This window comes from Primulina tabacum, chromosome 10 (assembly GCF_025594145.1).
Source record: "Primulina tabacum isolate GXHZ01 chromosome 10, ASM2559414v2, whole genome shotgun sequence".
Lineage (NCBI taxonomy): Eukaryota > Viridiplantae > Streptophyta > Magnoliopsida > Lamiales > Gesneriaceae > Primulina > Primulina tabacum.
In genome coordinates, this window is record NC_134559.1 from 40,166,728 (window position 1) to 40,185,107 (window position 18,380).

The 18,380-nt window shown below is 44.4% G+C and overlaps 18 non-coding genes and 2 pseudogenes across 18 annotated transcripts; all 20 read right to left on the reverse strand.

Annotated features, from left to right (window-relative positions):
• Positions 1 to 654: 654 nt before the first annotated feature.
• Positions 655 to 773, reverse strand: LOC142516408 (5S ribosomal RNA). The gene has a single exon (XR_012812204.1). It is a non-coding gene; the product is annotated as a 5S ribosomal RNA (ribosomal RNA).
• Positions 774 to 1,456: 683 nt separating this feature from the next.
• Positions 1,457 to 1,575, reverse strand: LOC142516420 (5S ribosomal RNA). Its single transcript, XR_012812215.1, has one exon. It is a non-coding gene; the product is annotated as a 5S ribosomal RNA (ribosomal RNA).
• A 684-nt stretch (positions 1,576 to 2,259) lies between these two features.
• On the reverse strand, positions 2,260 to 2,378 carry LOC142512439 (5S ribosomal RNA). Its single transcript, XR_012808841.1, has one exon. It is a non-coding gene; the product is annotated as a 5S ribosomal RNA (ribosomal RNA).
• A 683-nt stretch (positions 2,379 to 3,061) lies between these two features.
• On the reverse strand, positions 3,062 to 3,179 carry LOC142510507 (5S ribosomal RNA). Its single transcript, XR_012808614.1, has one exon. It is a non-coding gene; the product is annotated as a 5S ribosomal RNA (ribosomal RNA).
• Positions 3,180 to 3,861: 682 nt separating this feature from the next.
• LOC142511367 (5S ribosomal RNA) lies at positions 3,862 to 3,979 on the reverse strand. Its single transcript, XR_012808735.1, has one exon. It is a non-coding gene; the product is annotated as a 5S ribosomal RNA (ribosomal RNA).
• A 682-nt stretch (positions 3,980 to 4,661) lies between these two features.
• LOC142516432 (5S ribosomal RNA) lies at positions 4,662 to 4,780 on the reverse strand. The gene has a single exon (XR_012812226.1). It is a non-coding gene; the product is annotated as a 5S ribosomal RNA (ribosomal RNA).
• Positions 4,781 to 5,462: 682 nt separating this feature from the next.
• On the reverse strand, positions 5,463 to 5,581 carry LOC142507360 (5S ribosomal RNA). Its single transcript, XR_012805620.1, has one exon. It is a non-coding gene; the product is annotated as a 5S ribosomal RNA (ribosomal RNA).
• A 682-nt stretch (positions 5,582 to 6,263) lies between these two features.
• LOC142507836 (5S ribosomal RNA) lies at positions 6,264 to 6,382 on the reverse strand. The gene has a single exon (XR_012806078.1). It is a non-coding gene; the product is annotated as a 5S ribosomal RNA (ribosomal RNA).
• A 629-nt stretch (positions 6,383 to 7,011) lies between these two features.
• LOC142512789 (5S ribosomal RNA) lies at positions 7,012 to 7,134 on the reverse strand (annotated as a pseudogene).
• A 682-nt stretch (positions 7,135 to 7,816) lies between these two features.
• LOC142506996 (5S ribosomal RNA) lies at positions 7,817 to 7,935 on the reverse strand. The gene has a single exon (XR_012805265.1). It is a non-coding gene; the product is annotated as a 5S ribosomal RNA (ribosomal RNA).
• A 686-nt stretch (positions 7,936 to 8,621) lies between these two features.
• On the reverse strand, positions 8,622 to 8,740 carry LOC142507519 (5S ribosomal RNA). The gene has a single exon (XR_012805774.1). It is a non-coding gene; the product is annotated as a 5S ribosomal RNA (ribosomal RNA).
• Positions 8,741 to 9,414: 674 nt separating this feature from the next.
• On the reverse strand, positions 9,415 to 9,533 carry LOC142515807 (5S ribosomal RNA). The gene has a single exon (XR_012811632.1). It is a non-coding gene; the product is annotated as a 5S ribosomal RNA (ribosomal RNA).
• Positions 9,534 to 10,216: 683 nt separating this feature from the next.
• On the reverse strand, positions 10,217 to 10,335 carry LOC142506271 (5S ribosomal RNA). Its single transcript, XR_012804567.1, has one exon. It is a non-coding gene; the product is annotated as a 5S ribosomal RNA (ribosomal RNA).
• A 424-nt stretch (positions 10,336 to 10,759) lies between these two features.
• LOC142507633 (5S ribosomal RNA) lies at positions 10,760 to 10,878 on the reverse strand. The gene has a single exon (XR_012805885.1). It is a non-coding gene; the product is annotated as a 5S ribosomal RNA (ribosomal RNA).
• A 1,457-nt stretch (positions 10,879 to 12,335) lies between these two features.
• On the reverse strand, positions 12,336 to 12,454 carry LOC142514266 (5S ribosomal RNA). Its single transcript, XR_012810168.1, has one exon. It is a non-coding gene; the product is annotated as a 5S ribosomal RNA (ribosomal RNA).
• A 678-nt stretch (positions 12,455 to 13,132) lies between these two features.
• LOC142507718 (5S ribosomal RNA) lies at positions 13,133 to 13,251 on the reverse strand. The gene has a single exon (XR_012805967.1). It is a non-coding gene; the product is annotated as a 5S ribosomal RNA (ribosomal RNA).
• Positions 13,252 to 13,937: 686 nt separating this feature from the next.
• LOC142508145 (5S ribosomal RNA) lies at positions 13,938 to 14,056 on the reverse strand. The gene has a single exon (XR_012806373.1). It is a non-coding gene; the product is annotated as a 5S ribosomal RNA (ribosomal RNA).
• A 2,141-nt stretch (positions 14,057 to 16,197) lies between these two features.
• Positions 16,198 to 16,316, reverse strand: LOC142511040 (5S ribosomal RNA; annotated as a pseudogene).
• Positions 16,317 to 17,000: 684 nt separating this feature from the next.
• On the reverse strand, positions 17,001 to 17,119 carry LOC142506571 (5S ribosomal RNA). The gene has a single exon (XR_012804860.1). It is a non-coding gene; the product is annotated as a 5S ribosomal RNA (ribosomal RNA).
• Positions 17,120 to 17,801: 682 nt separating this feature from the next.
• On the reverse strand, positions 17,802 to 17,920 carry LOC142515555 (5S ribosomal RNA). Its single transcript, XR_012811394.1, has one exon. It is a non-coding gene; the product is annotated as a 5S ribosomal RNA (ribosomal RNA).
• Between the last annotated feature and the right edge of the window lie 460 nt (positions 17,921 to 18,380).

Sequence of the window (18,380 nt, forward strand, 5' to 3'; positions counted from 1 at the left end):
TCCCTCGAGTACGTGTGGAGCGGGCGGCGATGGACAACACGCGGCACTGCTCTCGCCCAATCATAACCATGAAGTTAAGCGTTCTGGCGCGATGGCAGAGCTAGGATGGGTGACCTCCCTGGGAAGACCTCGTGTCGCGATCGTTTACGTAAATTATGGATAAAACAGTCGAAATAATTGTTTTTAATGAGTTAACCGTCTCCGGAGTAATCTGCGTCATACCCTTCCGCACAGAACCGGCTCACGACAACAAAAATCGATAAATGTTCCCAGAAAATAGAAAAAAAATAAGAAGAAGGAAATAACGAATGTAAAGCTATTATTATGCCTGGGATACGATAAAATGGAACCGGAATCGAATTTCGAACTTCCTAAGCGGATTTCTCGAGGAAACGAAAGCTTAACAGAAGCGGTAAATCGCAAATTAGAGGGTCTTAGAGAAGGAATTCGGCTAAAATCTCGTCAGCTCATTGCGTAGTAATGAGTCTCGTCCGTTTGCCCGTTTACAATCAAATTAGCCTACAATTTTGTCCAAATCCGGCAGTGCCCGAGCTACTTTCATTTCACATGTCTTATCTGGTCCCGATCGAGATTCAGATGATTTGAGCCGAAAATCGTCTGTCAACAAGTAATCAAAAATAGAAAAACACGAAAAGGGTGCAACACGAGGACTTCCCAGGGGGTCACCCATCCTAGTACTGCTCTCGCCCAAGCACGCTTAACTTCGGAGTTCTGATGGGATCCGGTGCATTAGTGCTGGTATGATCGCACCCGACATTGAGTGGGATGTTTATTCTTATATCCCTCGAGTACGTGTGGAGCGGGCGGCGATGGACAACACGCGGCACTGCTCTCGCCCAATCATAACCATGAAGTTAAGCGTTCTGGCGCGATGGCAGAGCTAGGATGGGTGACCTCCCTGGGAAGACCTCGTGTCGCGATCGTTTACGTAAATTATGGATAAAACAGTCGAAATAATTGTTTTTAATGAGTTAACCGTCTCCGGAGTAATCTGCGTCATACCCTTCCGCACAGAACCGGCTCACGACAACAAAAATCGATAAATGTTCCCAGAAAATAGAAAAAAAATAAGAAGAAGGAAATAACGAATGTAAAGCTATTATTATGCCTGGGATACGATAAAATGGAACCGGAATCGAATTTCGAACTTCCTAAGCGGATTTCTCGAGGAAACGAAAGCTTAACAGAAGCGTTAAATCGCAAATTAGAGGGTCTTAGAGAAGGAATTCGGCTAAAATCTCGTCAGCTCATTGCGTAGTAATGAGTCTCGTCCGTTTGCCCGTTTACAATCAAATTAGCCTACAATTTTGTCCAAATCCGGCAGTGCCCGAGCTACTTTCATTTCACATGTCTTATCTGGTCCCGATCGAGATTCAGATGATTTGAGCCGAAAATCGTCTGTCAACAAGTAATCAAAAATAGAAAAACACGAAAAAGGGTGCAACACGAGGACTTCCCAGGGGGTCACCCATCCTAGTACTGCTCTCGCCCAAGCACGCTTAACTTCGGAGTTCTGATGGGATCCGGTGCATTAGTGCTGGTATGATCGCACCCGACATTGAGTGGGATGTTTATTCTTATATCCCTCGAGTACGTGTGGAGCGGGCGGCGATGGACAACACGCGGCACTGCTCTCGCCCAATCATAACCATGAAGTTAAGCGTTCTGGCGCGATGGCAGAGCTAGGATGGGTGACCTCCCTGGGAAGACCTCGTGTCGCGACCGTTTACGTAAATTATGGATAAAACAGTCGAAATAATTGTTTTTAATGAGTTAACCGTCTCCGGAGTAATCTGCGTCATACCCTTCCGCACAGAACCGGCTCACGACAACAAAAATCGATAAATGTTCCCAGAAAATAGAAAAAAAAATAAGAAGAAGGAAATAACGAATGTAAAGCTATTATTATGCCTGGGATACGATAAAATGGAACCGGAATCGAATTTCGAACTTCCTAAGCGGATTTCTCGAGGAAACGAAAGCTTAACAGAAGCGTTAAATCGCAAATTAGAGGGTCTTAGAGAAGGAATTCGGCTAAAATCTCGTCAGCTCATTGCGTAGTAATGAGTCTCGTCCGTTTGCCCGTTTACAATCAAATTAGCCTACAATTTTGTCCAAATCCGGCAGTGCCCGAGCTACTTTCATTTCACATGTCTTATCTGGTCCCGATCGAGATTCAGATGATTTGAGCCGAAAATCGTCTGTCAACAAGTAATCAAAAATAGAAAAACACGAAAAGGGGTGCAACACGAGGACTTCCCAGGGGGTCACCCATCCTAGTACTGCTCTCGCCCAAGCACGCTTAACTTCGGAGTTCTGATGGGATCCGGTGCATTAGTGCTGGTATGATCGCACCCGACATTGAGTGGGATGTTTATTCTTATATCCCTCGAGTACGTGTGGAGCAGGCGGCGATGGACAACACGCGGCACTGCTCTCGCCCAATCATAACCATGAAGTTAAGCGTTCTGGCGCGATGGCAGAGCTAGGATGGGTGACCTCCCTGGGAAGACCTCGTGTCGCGATCGTTTACGTAAATTATGGATAAAACAGTCGAAATAATTGTTTTTAATGAGTTAACCGTCTCCGGAGTAATCTGCGTCATACCCTTCCGCACAGAACCGGCTCACGACAACAAAAATCGATAAATGTTCCCAGAAAATAGAAAAAAAATAAGAAGAAGGAAATAACGAATGTAAAGCTATTATTATGCCTGGGATACGATAAAATGGAACCGGAATCGAATTTCGAACTTCCTAAGCGGATTTCTCGAGGAAACGAAAGCTTAACAGAAGCGTTAAATCGCAAATTAGAGGGTCTTAGAGAAGGAATTCGGCTAAAATCTCGTCAGCTCATTGCGTAGTAATGAGTCTCGTCCGTTTGCCCGTTTACAATCAAATTAGCCTACAATTTTGTCCAAATCCGGCAGTGCCCGAGCTACTTTCATTTCACATGTCTTATCTGGTCCCGATCGAGATTCAGATGATTTGAGCCGAAAATCGTCTGTCAACAAGTAATCAAAAATAGAAAAACACGAAAAGGGGTGCAACACGAGGACTTCCCAGGGGTCACCCATCCTAGTACTGCTCTCGCCCAAGCACGCTTAACTTCGGAGTTCTGATGGGATCCGGTGCATTAGTGCTGGTATGATCGCACCCGACATTGAGTGGGATGTTTATTCTTATATCCCTCGAGTACGTGTGGAGCGGGCGGCGATGGACAACACGCGGCACTGCTCTCGCCCAATCATAACCATGAAGTTAAGCGTTCTGGCGCGATGGCAGAGCTAGGATGGGTGACCTCCCTGGGAAGACCTCGTGTCGCGATCGTTTACGTAAATTATGGATAAAACAGTCGAAATAATTGTTTTTAATGAGTTAACCGTCTCCGGAGTAATCTGCGTCATACCCTTCCGCACAGAACCGGCTCACGACAACAAAAATCGATAAATGTTCCCAGAAAATAGAAAAAAAATAAGAAGAAGGAAATAACGAATGTAAAGCTATTATTATGCCTGGGATACGATAAAATGGAACCGGAATCGAATTTCGAACTTCCTAAGCGGATTTCTCGAGGAAACGAAAGCTTAACAGAAGCGGTAAATCGCAAATTAGAGGGTCTTAGAGAAGGAATTCGGCTAAAATCTCGTCAGCTCATTGCGTAGTAATGAGTCTCGTCCGTTTGCCCGTTTACAATCAAATTAGCCTACAATTTTGTCCAAATCCGGCAGTGCCCGAGCTACTTTCATTTCACATGTCTTATCTGGTCCCGATCGAGATTCAGATGATTTGAGCCGAAAATCGTCTGTCAACAAGTAATCAAAAATAGAAAAACACGAAAAGGGTGCAACACGAGGACTTCCCAGGGGTCACCCATCCTAGTACTGCTCTCGCCCAAGCACGCTTAACTTCGGAGTTCTGATGGGATCCGGTGCATTAGTGCTGGTATGATCGCACCCGACATTGAGTGGGATGTTTATTCTTATATCCCTCGAGTACGTGTGGAGCGGGCGGCGATGGACAACACGCGGCACTGCTCTCGCCCAATCATAACCATGAAGTTAAGCGTTCTGGCGCGATGGCAGAGCTAGGATGGGTGACCTCCCTGGGAAGACCTCGTGTCGCGACCGGTTACGTAAATTATGGATAAAACAGTCGAAATAATTGTTTTTAATGAGTTAACCGTCTCCGGAGTAATCTGCGTCATACCCTTCCGCACAGAACCGGCTCACGACAACAAAAATCGATAAATGTTCCCAGAAAATAGAAAAAAAATAAGAAGAAGGAAATAACGAATGTAAAGCTATTATTATGCCTGGGATACGATAAAATGGAACCGGAATCGAATTTCGAACTTCCTAAGCGGATTTCTCGAGGAAACGAAAGCTTAACAGAAGCGGTAAATCGCAAATTAGAGGGTCTTAGAGAAGGAATTCGGCTAAAATCTCGTCAGCTCATTGCGTAGTAATGAGTCTCGTCCGTTTGCCCGTTTACAATCAAATTAGCCTACAATTTTGTCCAAATCCGGCAGTGCCCGAGCTACTTTCATTTCACATGTCTTATCTGGTCCCGATCGAGATTCAGATGATTTGAGCCGAAAATCGTCTGTCAACAAGTAATCAAAAATAGAAAAACACGAAAAGGGTGCAACACGAGGACTTCCCAGGGGGTCACCCATCCTAGTACTGCTCTCGCCCAAGCACGCTTAACTTCGGAGTTCTGATGGGATCCGGTGCATTAGTGCTGGTATGATCGCACCCGACATTGAGTGGGATGTTTATTCTTATATCCCTCGAGTACGTGTGGAGCGGGCGGCGATGGACAACACGCGGCACTGCTCTCGCCCAATCATAACCATGAAGTTAAGCGTTCTGGCGCGATGGCAGAGCTAGGATGGGTGACCTCCCTGGGAAGACCTCGTGTCGCGATCGTTTACGTAAATTATGGATAAAACAGTCGAAATAATTGTTTTTAATGAGTTAACCGTCTCCGGAGTAATCTGCGTCATACCCTTCCGCACAGAACCGGCTCACGACAACAAAAATCGATAAATGTTCCCAGAAAATAGAAAAAAAATAAGAAGAAGGAAATAACGAATGTAAAGCTATTATTATGCCTGGGATACGATAAAATGGAACCGGAATCGAATTTCGAACTTCCTAAGCGGATTTCTCGAGGAAACGAAAGCTTAACAGAAGCGTTAAATCGCAAATTAGAGGGTCTTAGAGAAGGAATTCGGCTAAAATCTCGTCAGCTCATTGCGTAGTAATGAGTCTCGTCCGTTTGCCCGTTTACAATCAATTAGCCTACAATTTTGTCCAAATCCGGCAGTGCCCGAGCTACTTTCATTTCACATGTCTTATCTGGTCCCGATCGAGATTCAGATGATTTGAGCCGAAAATCGTCTGTCAACAAGTAATCAAAAATAGAAAAACACGAAAAGGGGTGCAACACGAGGACTTCCAAGGAGGTCACCCATCCTAGTACTGCTCTCGCCCAAGCACGCTTAACTTCGGAGTTCTGATGGGATCCGGTGCATTAGTGCTGGTATGATCGCACCCGACATTGAGTGGGATGTTTATTCTTATATCCCTCGAGTACGTGTGGAGCAGGCGGCGATGGACAACACGCGGCACTGCTCTCGCCCAATCATAACCATGAAGTTAAGCGTTCTGGCGCGATGGCAGAGCTAGGATGGGTGACCTCCCTGGGAAGACCTCGTGTCGCGACCGTTTACGTAAATTATGGATAAAACAGTCGAAATAATTGTTTTTAATGAGTTAACCGTCTCCGGAGTAATCTGCGTCATACCCTTTCGCACAGAACCGGCTCACGACAACAAAAATCGATAAATGTTCCCAGAAAATAGAAAAAAAAATAAGAAGAAGAAATAGCGAATGTAAAGCTATTATTATGCCTGGGATACGATAAAATGGAACCGGAATCGAATTTCGAACTTCCTAAGCGGATTTCTCGAGGAAACGAAAGCTTAACAGAAGCGATAAATCGCAAATTAGAGGGTCTTAGAGAAGGAATTCGGCTAAAATCTCGCCAGCTCATTGCGTAGTAATGAGTCTCGTCCGTTTGCCCGTTTACAATCAAATTAGCCTACAATTTTGTCCAAATCCGGCAGTGCCCGAGCTACGTTGATTTCACATGTCTTATCTGGTCCCGATCGAGATTCAGATGATTTGAGCCGAAAATCGTCTGTCAACAAGTAATCAAAAATAGAAAAACACGAAAAAGGTGCAAAACGAGGACTTCCCAGGGGGTCACCCATCCTAGTACATGCTCCCGCCCAAGCACGCTTAACTTCGAGTTCTGATGGGATCCGGTGCATTAGTGCTGGTATGATCGCACCCGACATTGAGTGGGATGTTTATTCTTATATCCCTCGAGTACGTGTGGAGCAGGCGGCGATGGACAACACGCGGCACTGCTCTCGCCCAATCATAACCATGAAGTTAAGCGTTCTGGCGCGATGGCAGAGCTAGGATGGGTGACCTCCCTGGGAAGTCCTCGTGTCGCAACTGTTTACGTAAATTATGGACTAAAACAGTCGAAATAATTGTTTTTAATGAGTTAACCGCCTCCGGAGTAATCTGCGTCATACCCTTCAGCACAGAACCGGCTCACGACAACAAAAATCGATAAATGTTCCCAGAAAATAGAAAAAAAAATAAGAAGAAGGAAATAAGCGAATGTAAAGCTATTATTATGCCTGGGATACGATAAAATGGAACCGGAATCGAATTTCGAACTTCCTAAGCGGATTTCTCGAGGAAACGGAAGCTTAACAGAAGCGGAAAATCGCAAATTAGAGGGTCTTAGAGAAGGAATTAGCTAAAATATCGCCAGCTCATTGCGAAGTAATGAGTCTCGTCCGTTTGCCCGTTTACAATCAAATTAGCCTATAATTTTGTCCAAATCCGGCAGTGCCCGAGCTACGTTGATTTCACATGTCTTATCTGGTCCCGATCGAGATTCAGATGATTTGAGCTGAAAATCGTCTGTCAACAAGGGGTCACCCATCCTAGTACTGCTCTCTCCCAAGCACGCTTAACTTCGGAGTTCTGATGGGATCTGGTGCATTAGTGCTGGTATGATCGCACCCGACATTGAGTGGGTGTTTATTCTTATATTCCTCGAGTACGTGTGGAACGGGCGGCGAGGGACAACACGCGGCACTGCTCTCGCCCAATCAGAACCATGAAGTAAAGCGTTCTGGCGCGATGGCAGAGCTAGGATGGGTGACCTCCCTGGGAAAGACCTCGTGTCGCGACTGTTTACGTAAATTATGGCTAAAACAGTCGAAATAATTGTTTTTAATGAGTTAACTTTCTCCGGAGTAATCTGCGTCATACCCTTCCGCACAAAGCCGGCTCACGACAACAAAAATCGATAAATGTCCCAGAAAATAGAAAAAAAAATAAGAAGAAGAAAATAACGTATGTAAAGCTATTATTATGCTTGGGATACGATAAAATGGAACCAGAATCGATTTTCGAACTTCCTAAGCGGATTTCTCGAGGAAACGAAAGCTTAACAGAAGCGTTAAATCGCAAATTAGAGGGTCATAGAGAAGGAATTCGGGTAAATATCGTCAGCTCATTGCGTAGTAATGAGTCTCGTCCGTTTGCCCGTTTACAATCAAATTAGCCTACAATTTTGTCCAAACCCGGCAGTGCCCAAGCTACTTTCATTTCACATGTCTTATCTGGTCCCGATCGAGATTCAGATGATTTGAGGCGAAAATCGTCTGTCAACAAGTAATCAAAAATAGAAAAACACGAAAAGGGGTGCAACACGAGGACTTCCCAGGGGGTCACCCATCCTAGTACTGCTCTCGCCCAAGCAAGCTTAACTTCGGAGTTCTGATGGGATCCGATGCATTAGTGCTGTTTTGATCGCACTCGATATTGATTAGGATGTTTATTCTTATATCCCTCGAGTACGTGTGGTGCGGGCGGCGATGGACAAAACGCGGCACTGCTATCGCCCAATCAGAACCATGAAGTTAAGCGTTCTGGCGCGATGGCAGAGCTAGGATGGGTGACCTCCCTGGTAAGTCCTCGTGTCGCGACCGTTTACGTAAATTATGGCTAAAACAGTCGAAATAATTGTTTTTAATGAGTTAACCGTCTCTGGAGTAATCTGCGTCATACCCTTCCGCACAGAACCGGCTCACAACAACATAAATCGATAAATGTTCCCAAAAAATAGAAAAAAATTAAGAAGAAGAAAATAGCGAATGCTAAAGCTATTATTATGCTTGGGATATGATAAAAAGAAACTGGAATCGAATTTCAAACTTCCTAAGTGGATTTTCTCGAGGAAACGGAAGCTTAACAGAAGCGGTAAATCGGCAAATTAGAGGGTCTTAAAGAAGGAATTCGGCAAAAATCTCGCCAGCTCATTGCGAAACAATGAGTCTCGTTCGTTTGCCCGTTGACAATCAAATTAGCCTACAATTTTGTCCAAATCCGTCAGTGCCCGAGCTACGTTGGTTTCACATGTCTTATCTGGTCCCGATCGAGATTCAGATGATTTGAGCCGAAAATCGTCTGTCAACAAATAATCAAAAATAGAAAAACACGAAAAGAGGTGCAACACGAGGACTTCCCAGGGAGTCGCCCCTTCTAGTACTGGTCTCGCCCAAGCACGCTTAACTTCGGAGTTCTGATGGGATCCGGTGCATTAGTGCTGGTATGATCGCTGCCGACATTGAGTGGGATGTTTATTCTTATATGCCCTCGAGTACGTGTGGAGCGGGCGGCGATGGACAACACGCGGCACTGCTCTCGCCCAATCAGAACCATGAAGTTAAGCGTTCTGGCGCGATGGCAGAGCTAGGATGGGTGACCTCCTTGAGAAGTCTTCGTGTCGCGACCGTTTAAGGAAATTATGGATAAAACAGTCGAAATAATTGTTTTTAATGAGTTAACCGTCTCCGGAGTAATCTGCGTCATACCCTTCCGCACAGAACAGGCTCATGACAACAAAAATCGCTAAATATTCCCAAAAATAGAAAAAAAATGGAAGAAGAAAATATCGAATGTAAAGCTATTATTATGCCTGAGATACGATAAAATGGAACCAAAATCGAATTTCAAACTTCCTAAGTGGATTTCTCGAGGAAACAGAAGCGGTAAATCGCAAATTACAGGGTCTTAGAAAAGAATTCGGATAAAATCTCGCCGCCTCATTGCGCAGTAATGAGTCTCGTTCGTTTGCCCGTTTACAATCAAATTAGCCTACAATTTTGTCCAAATCTAGCAGTGCACGAGCTACGTTGATTTCACATGTCTTATGTGGTCCCGATCGAGATTTAGATGATTTGAGCCGAAAATCATCTGTGAACAAGTAATCAATCAAAAATTTAAAAACACGAAAAGGGGTGCAACACGAGAACTTCCCAGGGGGTCACCTAACCTAGTACTGCTCTCGCCCAAGCACGCTTAACTTCGGAGTTCCGATGGGATCCGGTGCATTAGTGATGGTATGATCACACCCGATATTGAGTGGGATGTTTATTCTAATATCCCTTTTGTACGTGTGGAGCGGGCGGCGATGGACAACACGCGGCACTGTTCTCGCCCAATTAGAACCAAGAAGTTAAGCGTTCTAGCGCGATGGCAGAGCTAGGATGAATTACCTCCCTGGGAAGTCCTCGTGTCGCGATCGTTTACGTAAATTATAGCTAAAACAGTCGAAATAATTGTTTTTAATGAGTCAACAGTCTCCGGAGTAATCTGCTTCATACACTTCCGGATAGAACCGGCTCACGACAACAAAAATCGCTAAATGTTCCCAGAAAATAGAAAAAAAAATAAGAAGGAGAAAAGAGCGAATGTAAAGCTATTATTATGCCTGGGATACGATAAAATGGAACCGGAATCGAATTTCAAACTTTCTAAACGGATTTTTTGAGAAAACAGAAGCTTAACAGAAGCGGAAAATCGCAAATTAGAGTGTCTTAGAGAAAGAATTCGGCTAAAATCTCGCCAGCTCATTGCGGAGTAATGAGTCTCGTTCGTTTGCCCGTTTACAATCAAATTAGGCTACAATTTTTCAGAATCCGGCAGTGCCCGAGCTACGTTGATTTCACATGTCTTATCTGGTCCCGATCGTGATTCAGATGATTTGAGCCGAAAATCGTCTGTAAACAAGTAATCAAAAATAGAAAAACACGAAAAGGGGTGCAACACGAGGACTTCCAAGGGGGTCACCCGTCCTAGTACTGCTATCGCCCAAGCACGCTTAACCTCGGAGTTCCGATGGGATCCGGTGTATTAGTGCTGGTATGATCGCACCCGACATTGAGTGGGATGTTTATTCTTATATCCCTCGAGTACGTGTGGAGCGTGCGGCGATGGACAACACGCAGCACTGCTCTCGCCCAATCAGAACCATGAAGTTAAGCGTTCTGGCGAACCGGAATCGAATTTCGAACTTCCTAAGCGGATTTCTCGAGGAAACGGAAGCTTAACAGAAGCGGAAAATCGCAAATTAGAGGGTCTTAGAGAAGGAATTCGGCTAAAATCTCGCCAGCTTATTGCGGAGTAATGAGTAACGTTCGTTTGCCCGTTTACAATCAAATTAGGCTACAATTTTGTCCAAATCCGGCAGTGCCCGGGCTACGTTGATTTCACATATCTTATCTGGTCCGATCGAGATTCAGAAGATTTTAGCCAAAAATCGCCTATTACAAATTAATCAAAAATAGAAAAACACGAAAAAAGGTGTAACACGAGGACTTCCCAGGGGGTCACCCATCCTAGTATTGCACTCGCCCAAGCATGCTTAACTTCGGAGTTCTGATGGGATCCGGTGCAGTAGTGCTGGTATGATCGCTCCCGACGTTAAGTGGGATTTTTATCCTTATATCCCTCGAGTACGTGTGGCGCGGGCGGTGATGGACAACACGCGGCACTGCTCTCGCCCAATCAGAACCATGAAGTTAAGCGTTCTGGCGCGATGGCAGAGCTAGGATGGGTGACCTCCCTGGAAAGTCCTCGTGTCGCGACCGTTTACGTAAATTATAGCTAAAACAGTCGAAATAATTGTTTTTAATGAGTTAACCGTCTCCGAGTAATCTGCATCATAACCTTCCGCACAGAACCGGCTCACGACAGCAAAAATCGCTAAATGTTTCCAGAAAATAGAAAAAAAATAAGAAGAAGAAAGTAGCGAATGTAAAGCTATTATTATGCCTGAGATACGATAAAATGGGAGCCGGAATCGAATTTCTGACTTCCTAAGCGGATTTCTCGAGAAAACGGAAGCTTAACAGAAGCGGAAAATCGCAAATTAGAGGGTCTTAGAGAAAGAATTCGGCTAAAATCTCGCCAGCTCATTACGGAGAAATGAGTAACGTTCGTTTGCCCGTTTACAATCAAATTAGGCTACAATTTTGTCCAAATCCGGCATTGCCCGAGCTACGTTGATTTCACATATCTTATCTGGTCCTATCGAGATTCAGAAGATTTGAGCCAAAAATCGTCTTTTACAAGTTAATCAAAAATAGAAAAACACGAAAAGAGGTGTAACACTAGTACTGCACTCGCCCAAGCACGCTTAACTTCAGAGTTCTGATGGGATCCGGTGCATTAGTGCTGGTATGACCGCTCCCGACATTAAGTGGGATGTTTCTTCTTGTATCCCTCGAGTACGTGTGGCGCGGACGGCGATGGACAACACGCGGCACTGCTCTCGCCCAATCAGAACCAGGAAGTTAAGCGTTCTGGCGCGATGGCAGAGGTAGGATGGGTGACCGCCCTGGAAAGTTCTCGTGTCACGACCGTTTACGTAAATTATGGATAAAACAGTCGAAATAATTGTTTTTAATGAGTTAACCATCTCCGGAGTAATATGGGTCATACCCTTCCGCACAGAACGTGCTCAAGACAACAAATATCGGTAAATATTCCCAGAAAATAGAAAAAAAAAATTAGAAGAAGAAAATAGCGAATGTAAAGCTATTATTATGCCTGTGATACGATAAAATGGAACCGGAATCGAATTTCGGACTTCGTAAGCGGATTTCTGGAGGAAACGGAAGCTTAACAGAAGCGGAAAATCGCAAATAAGAGGGTCTTAGAGATGGAATTCGGCCAAAATCTCGCCAGCTCATTGCAGAGTAATAAGTCTCGTCGTTTTCCCGTTTACAATAAAATTAGGCTTCAATTTTGTCCAAATCCTGCAGTGCCCGAGCTACGTTGATTTCACATGTCTTATCTGGTCCCGATCGTGATTCAGATGATTTGAGCCGAAAATCATCTGTCAACAAGTAATCAAAAATAGAAAAACACGAAAAGGGTGCAACACGAGGACTTCCAAGGGGGTCGCCCACCCTAGTACTGCTCTCGCCCAAGCACGCTTAACTTCGGAGTTCTGATGGGATCCGATGCATTAGTGCTGGTATGATCACACCCGACATTGAGTGGGATGTTTATTCTTATATCCCTCGAGTACGTGTGGAGCGGGCGGCGATGGACAACACGCGACACTGTTCTCGCCCAATCAGAACCATGAAGTTAAGCGTTCTGGTGCGATGCCAGAGCTTGGATGGGTGACCTCCCTGGGAAGTCCTTGTGTCGCGACCGTTTACGTAAATTATGGATAAAACTGTCGAAATAATTTTTTTAATGATTTAACCGTCTCCGGAGTAATATGCGTTACCCTTCCGCACAGAACCTGCTCAAGACAACAAAAATCGCTAAATGTTCTCAGAAAATATAAAAAAATTAGAAGAAGAAAATAGCGAATGTAAAGCTATTATTATGCCTGGGATACGATAAAATGGAACCGGAATCGAATTTCGGACTTCCTAAGCGGATTTCTCGAGGAAACAGAAGCTTAACATAAGCGGTAAATAGCAAATTAGAGGGTTTTAGAGAAGGAATTCGGCAAAATCTCGCCAGCTCATTGCGGAGTAATGAGTCTCGTTCGTTTGCCCGTTTACAATCAAATTAGCCTGCAATTTTGTCCAAATCCGGCAGTGCCCGAGCTACGTTGATTTCACATGTCTTATCTGGTCCCGATCGAGATTCAGATGATTTGAGCCGAAAATCGTCTGTGAACAAATAATCAAAAATAGAAAAACACGAAAAGAGGTGGAACACGAGGACTTCACAGGGGGTCGCCCATCCTAGTACTGGTCTCGCCCAAGCACGCTTAACTTCGGAGTTCTGATGGGATCCGGTGCATTAGTGCTGGTATGATCGCTCTGGACATTGAGTGGGATGTTTATTCTTATATCCCTCGAGTACGTGTAGAGCGGGCGGCGATGGACAACACGCGACACTGCTCTCGCCCAATCAGAACCATTAAGTTAAGCGTTCTGGCGCGATGGCAGAGCTAGGATGGGTGACCTCCCTGGGAAGTCCTCGTGTCGCGGCCGTTTACGTAAATTATAGCTAAAACAGTCGAAATAATTGTTTTTAATGAGTTAACCGTCTCCGGAGTAATCTGCGTCATACCCTTTTCCGCACGGAACCGGCTCACGACAACAAAAATCGCTAAATGTTCCCAAAAAATAGAAAAAAAAATAAGAAGAAGAAAATAGCGAATGTAAAGCTATTATTATGCCTGGGATACGATAAAATTGAACCGGAATCGAATTTCGAATTTTCTAAGCGGATTTCTTGAGGAAACAGAAGCTTAACAGAAGCGGAAAATCGCAAATTAGAGGGTCTTAGAGAAAGAATTCGGCTAAAATCTCGCCAGCTCATTGCGGAGCAATGAGTCTCGTTCGTTTGCCCGTTTACAATCAAATTAGCCCACAATTTTGTCAAAATCCGGCAGTGCCCGAGCTACGTTGATTTCACATGTCTTATCTGGTCCCGATCGTGATTCAGATAATTTGAGCCGAAAATCATCTGTCAACAAGTAATCAAAAATAGAAAAACACGAAAAGGGGTGCAACACGAGGACTTCCAAGGGGGTCACCCATCCTAGTACTGCTCTCGCCCAAGCACGCTTAACTTCGGAGTTCTGATGGGATCCGGTGCATTAGTGCTGGTATGATCGCACCCGACATTGAGTGGGATGTTTATTCTTATATCCCTCGAGTACGTGTGGAGCAGGCGACGATGTACAACACGCGGCACTGTTCTCGCCCAATCAGAACCATGAAGTTAAGCGTTCTGGCGCGATGGCAGGGCTAGGATGGGTGACCTCCCTGGGAAGTCCTCGTGTCGCGACCGTTTACGTAAATTATAGATAAAACAGTCAAAATAATTGTTTTTAATGGGTCAACCGTCTCCGGAGTAATATGCGTCATACCCTTCCGCACAGAAACTGCTCAAGACAACAAAAATCGCTAAATGTTCCCAGAAAATAGAAAAAAAAATTGAGAAGAAAAAAATAGCAAATATAAAGCTATTATTATGCCTGGAATAGGATAAAATGGAACAGAAATCGAATTTAGAACTTGCTAAGCGGATTTCTCGAGGAAATGGAAGCTTAACAGAAGCGGTAAATCGCAAATTAGAGGGTCTTAGAGAAGGAATTCGGCTAAAATCTCGTCACCTCGTTGCGGAGTAATGAGTCTCGTTCGTTTTCCCGTTTACAATCAAATTAGGCTTCAATTTTGTCCAAATCCGGCAGTGCCCGAGCTACGTTGATTTCACATGTCTTATCTGGTCCCGATCGTGATTCAGATTATTTGAGCCGAAAATCATCTGTCAACAAGTATTCAAAAATAGAAAAACACGAAAAGGGGTGCAACACGAGGACTTCCCTAGGCGGTCACCCATCCTAGCACGCTTAAGTTCGGAGTTCTGATGGGATCCGGTGCATTAGTGCTGGTATGATCGCACCCGACATTGTGTGGGATGTTTATTCTTATATCCCTCGAGTACGTGTGGAGCGGGCGGCGATGGACAACACGCGGCACTGCTCTCGCCCAATCAGAACCATGAAGTTAAGCGTTCTGGCGCGATGGCAGAGCTAGGATGGGTGACCTCCCTGGGAAACCCTCGTGTCGCGACCGTTTACGTAAATTATAGCTAAAATGATCGAAATAATTGTTTTTAATTAGTCAACCGTCTCCGGAGTAATCTGCGTCATACCCTTCCGCACAGAACCGGCTCACGACAACAAAAATCGCTAAATGTTCACATAAAATAGAAAAAAAATAAGAAGAAGAAAATAGCGAATGTAAAGCTATTATTATGCCTGGGATACGATAAAATGAAACCAGAATCGAATTTCGGACTTTCTAAACGGATTTCTCGAGGAAACGGAAGCTTAACAGAAGCGGAAATTCGCAAATTAGAGGGTCTTAGAGAAGGAATTCGGCAAAAATCTCTCCAGCTCATTGCGGAGTAATGAGTCTCGTTCGTTTGCCCGTTTACAATCAAATTAGGCTACAATTATGTCCAAATGCGGCAGTGACCGAGCTACGTTCATTTCACATGTCTTATCTGGTCCCGATCGTGGTTCAGATGATTTGAGCCCAAAATCGTCTTTCAACAAATAATCAAAAATAGAAAAAAAAGAAAATGGGTGCAACACGAGGACTTCCCAGGGGGTCACCCATCGAGGGGCGATGGACAACACGCGGCACTGCTCTCGCCCAATCAGAACCATGAAGTTAAGCGTTCTGGCGCGATGGCAGAGCTAGGATGGGTGACCTCCCTGGAAAGTCCTCGTGTCGTGACCGTTTACATAAATTATCGCTAAAACTGTTGAAATAATTTTTTTTAATGAGTTAACCATCTTCGGAGTAATCTGTCATACCCTTCCGCACAAAACCGGCTCACGACAACAAAAATCGCTAAATGTTCCCAGAAAATAGAAAAAAATTAAGAAGAAAAAAGTAGCGAATGTAAAGCTATTATTATGCCTGGTATACGATAAAATGGAACCGGAATCGAATTTCGGAATTCCTAAAAAGATTTCTCGAGGAAACGGAAGCTTAACCGAAGCGGAAAATCGCAAATTAGAGGGTCTTAGTGAAGGAATTCAGCTAAAATCTCTCCAGCTCATTGCGGAGTAATGAGACTCCTTCGTTTGCCCGTTTAAAATCGAATTAGCCTACAATTTTGTCCCAATCCGGCAGTGCCCGAGCTACGTTGATTTCACATGTCTTATCTGTTCGTGATCCAGATTCAGATGATTTGAGCCGAAAATCGTCTGTCAACAAGTAATCAAAAATAGAAAAACACGAAAAGGGGTGCAACACGAGGACTACCTAAGGGGTCACCCATCCTAGTACTGCTCTCCCCCAAGCACGCTTAACTTAGTAGTTCTGATGGGATCCGGTGCATTAGTTCTGGTATGATCGCACCCGACATTGAGTGGGATGTTTATTCTTATATCCCTCGAGTACGTGTGGCGCGAGCGGCAATGGACAACACGCGGCACTGCTCTCGCCCAATCAGAACCATGAAGTTAAGCGTTCTGGCGAGATGCCAGAGCTAGGATGGGTGACCTCCCTGGAAAGTTCTCGTGTCGCGAACGTTTACGTAAATTATAGCTTAAACAGTAAAAATAATTGTTTTTAATGAGTAAACCATTTCCGGAGTAATCTGCGTCATACCCTTCCGCACAGAACCGGCTCACGACAACAAAAATCGCTAAATGTTCCCAGAAAATTGAAAAAAAAATAAGAAGAAGAAAATAGCGAATGTAAAGCTATTATTATGCCTCGGATACGATAAAATGGAATCAGAATCGAATTTCGGACTTCCTAAACGGATTTCTCGAGGAAACGAAAGCTTAACAGAAGAGGAAAATCGCCAATTAGAGGTTCTTAAAGAAGGAATTCGGATAAAATCTCGCCAACTCATTGCAGAGTAATGAGTCTCATTCGTTTGCCCATTTACAATCAAATTAGGCTACAATTTTGTCCAAATCCGGCAGAGCCCGAGCTACGTTGATTTCACATGTCTTATCTGGTGCCGATCAAGATTCAGATGATTTGAGCCGAAAATCGTCTGTCAACAAGTAATCAAAAATAGAAAAACAAGAAAAGGGGTGCAACACGAGGACTTCCCCGGGGGTCACCCATCCTAGTACTGCTGTCGCCCAAGCACGCTTAACTTCGAAGTTCTGATGGGATCCGGTGCATTAGTGCTCGTATGATCGCACCCGGCATTGAGTGAGATGTTTATTCTTATATCCCTCGAGTACGAGTGGAGCGGGCGGCGATGGACAACACGCAGCACTGCTCTCGCCCAACAGAACCATGAAGTTAAGGGTTCTGGCACGATTGCAGAGCTAGGATGGGTGACCTCCCTGGAATGTCCTCGTGTCGTGATCTTTTACATAAATTATCGCTAAAACTGTTGAAATAATTGTTTTTAATGAGTTAACCATCTCCGGAGTAATCTGCGTCATACCCTTCCGCACAAAACCGGCTCACGACAACAAAAATCGCTAAATGTTCCCAGAAAATTGAAAAAAAAATAAGATGAAGAAAATAACGAATGTAAGCTATTATTATGCCTGGAATACGATAAAATGAAACAGAAATCGAATTTAGAACTTGCTAAACAGATTTCTCGAGGAAACGGAAGCTTAACAGAAGCGGAAAATCGCAAATTAGAGGGTTTTAAAGAAGGAATTCGGCTAAAATCTCGCTAGCTCATTGCGGAGTAATGAGTCTCGTTCGTTTGCCCGTTTACAATCAAATTAGCCTACAATTTTGTTCAAATCCGGCAGAGCCCGAGCTACGTTGATTTCACATGTCTTATCTGGTGTCGATCGAGATTCAGATGATTTGAACCGAAATTCGTCTGTCAACAAGTAATCAAAAATAGATTAACACGAAAAGAGGTGCAACACGAGGACTTCCCAGGGGTTCACCCATCATAGTACTGCTCTCGCCCAAGCACGTTTAACTCCGGAGTTCTGATGGGATCCGGTGCATTAGTGCTGGTATGATCGCACCCGACATTGATTGGGATGTTTATTATTATATACCTCGAGTACGTGTGGAGCGGGCGGCGATGGACAACAAGCGGCACTACTCTCGCCCAATAAGAACCATGAAGTTAAGCGTTCTGGCGCGATGGCAGAGGGAGGATGGGTGACCTCCCTGAGAAGTCTTCGTGTCGCGACCGTTTATGTAAATATTGGAAAAAACAGTCGAAATAATTATTTTTAATGATTTAACCGTCTCCGGAGTAATCTGCGTCATACCCTTCCGCACAGAACCGGCTCACGACAACAAAAATGTTCCCAGAAAATAGAAAAAAAATAAGAAGAAGAAAATAGCGAATGTAAAGCTATTATTATGCCTGGGATACGATAAAATGGAATGGAATCGAATTTCGGACTTCCTAAGCGGATTTCTCGAGGAAACGGAAGCTTAACAGAAGCGGAAAATCGCAAATTAGAGGGTCTTAAAGA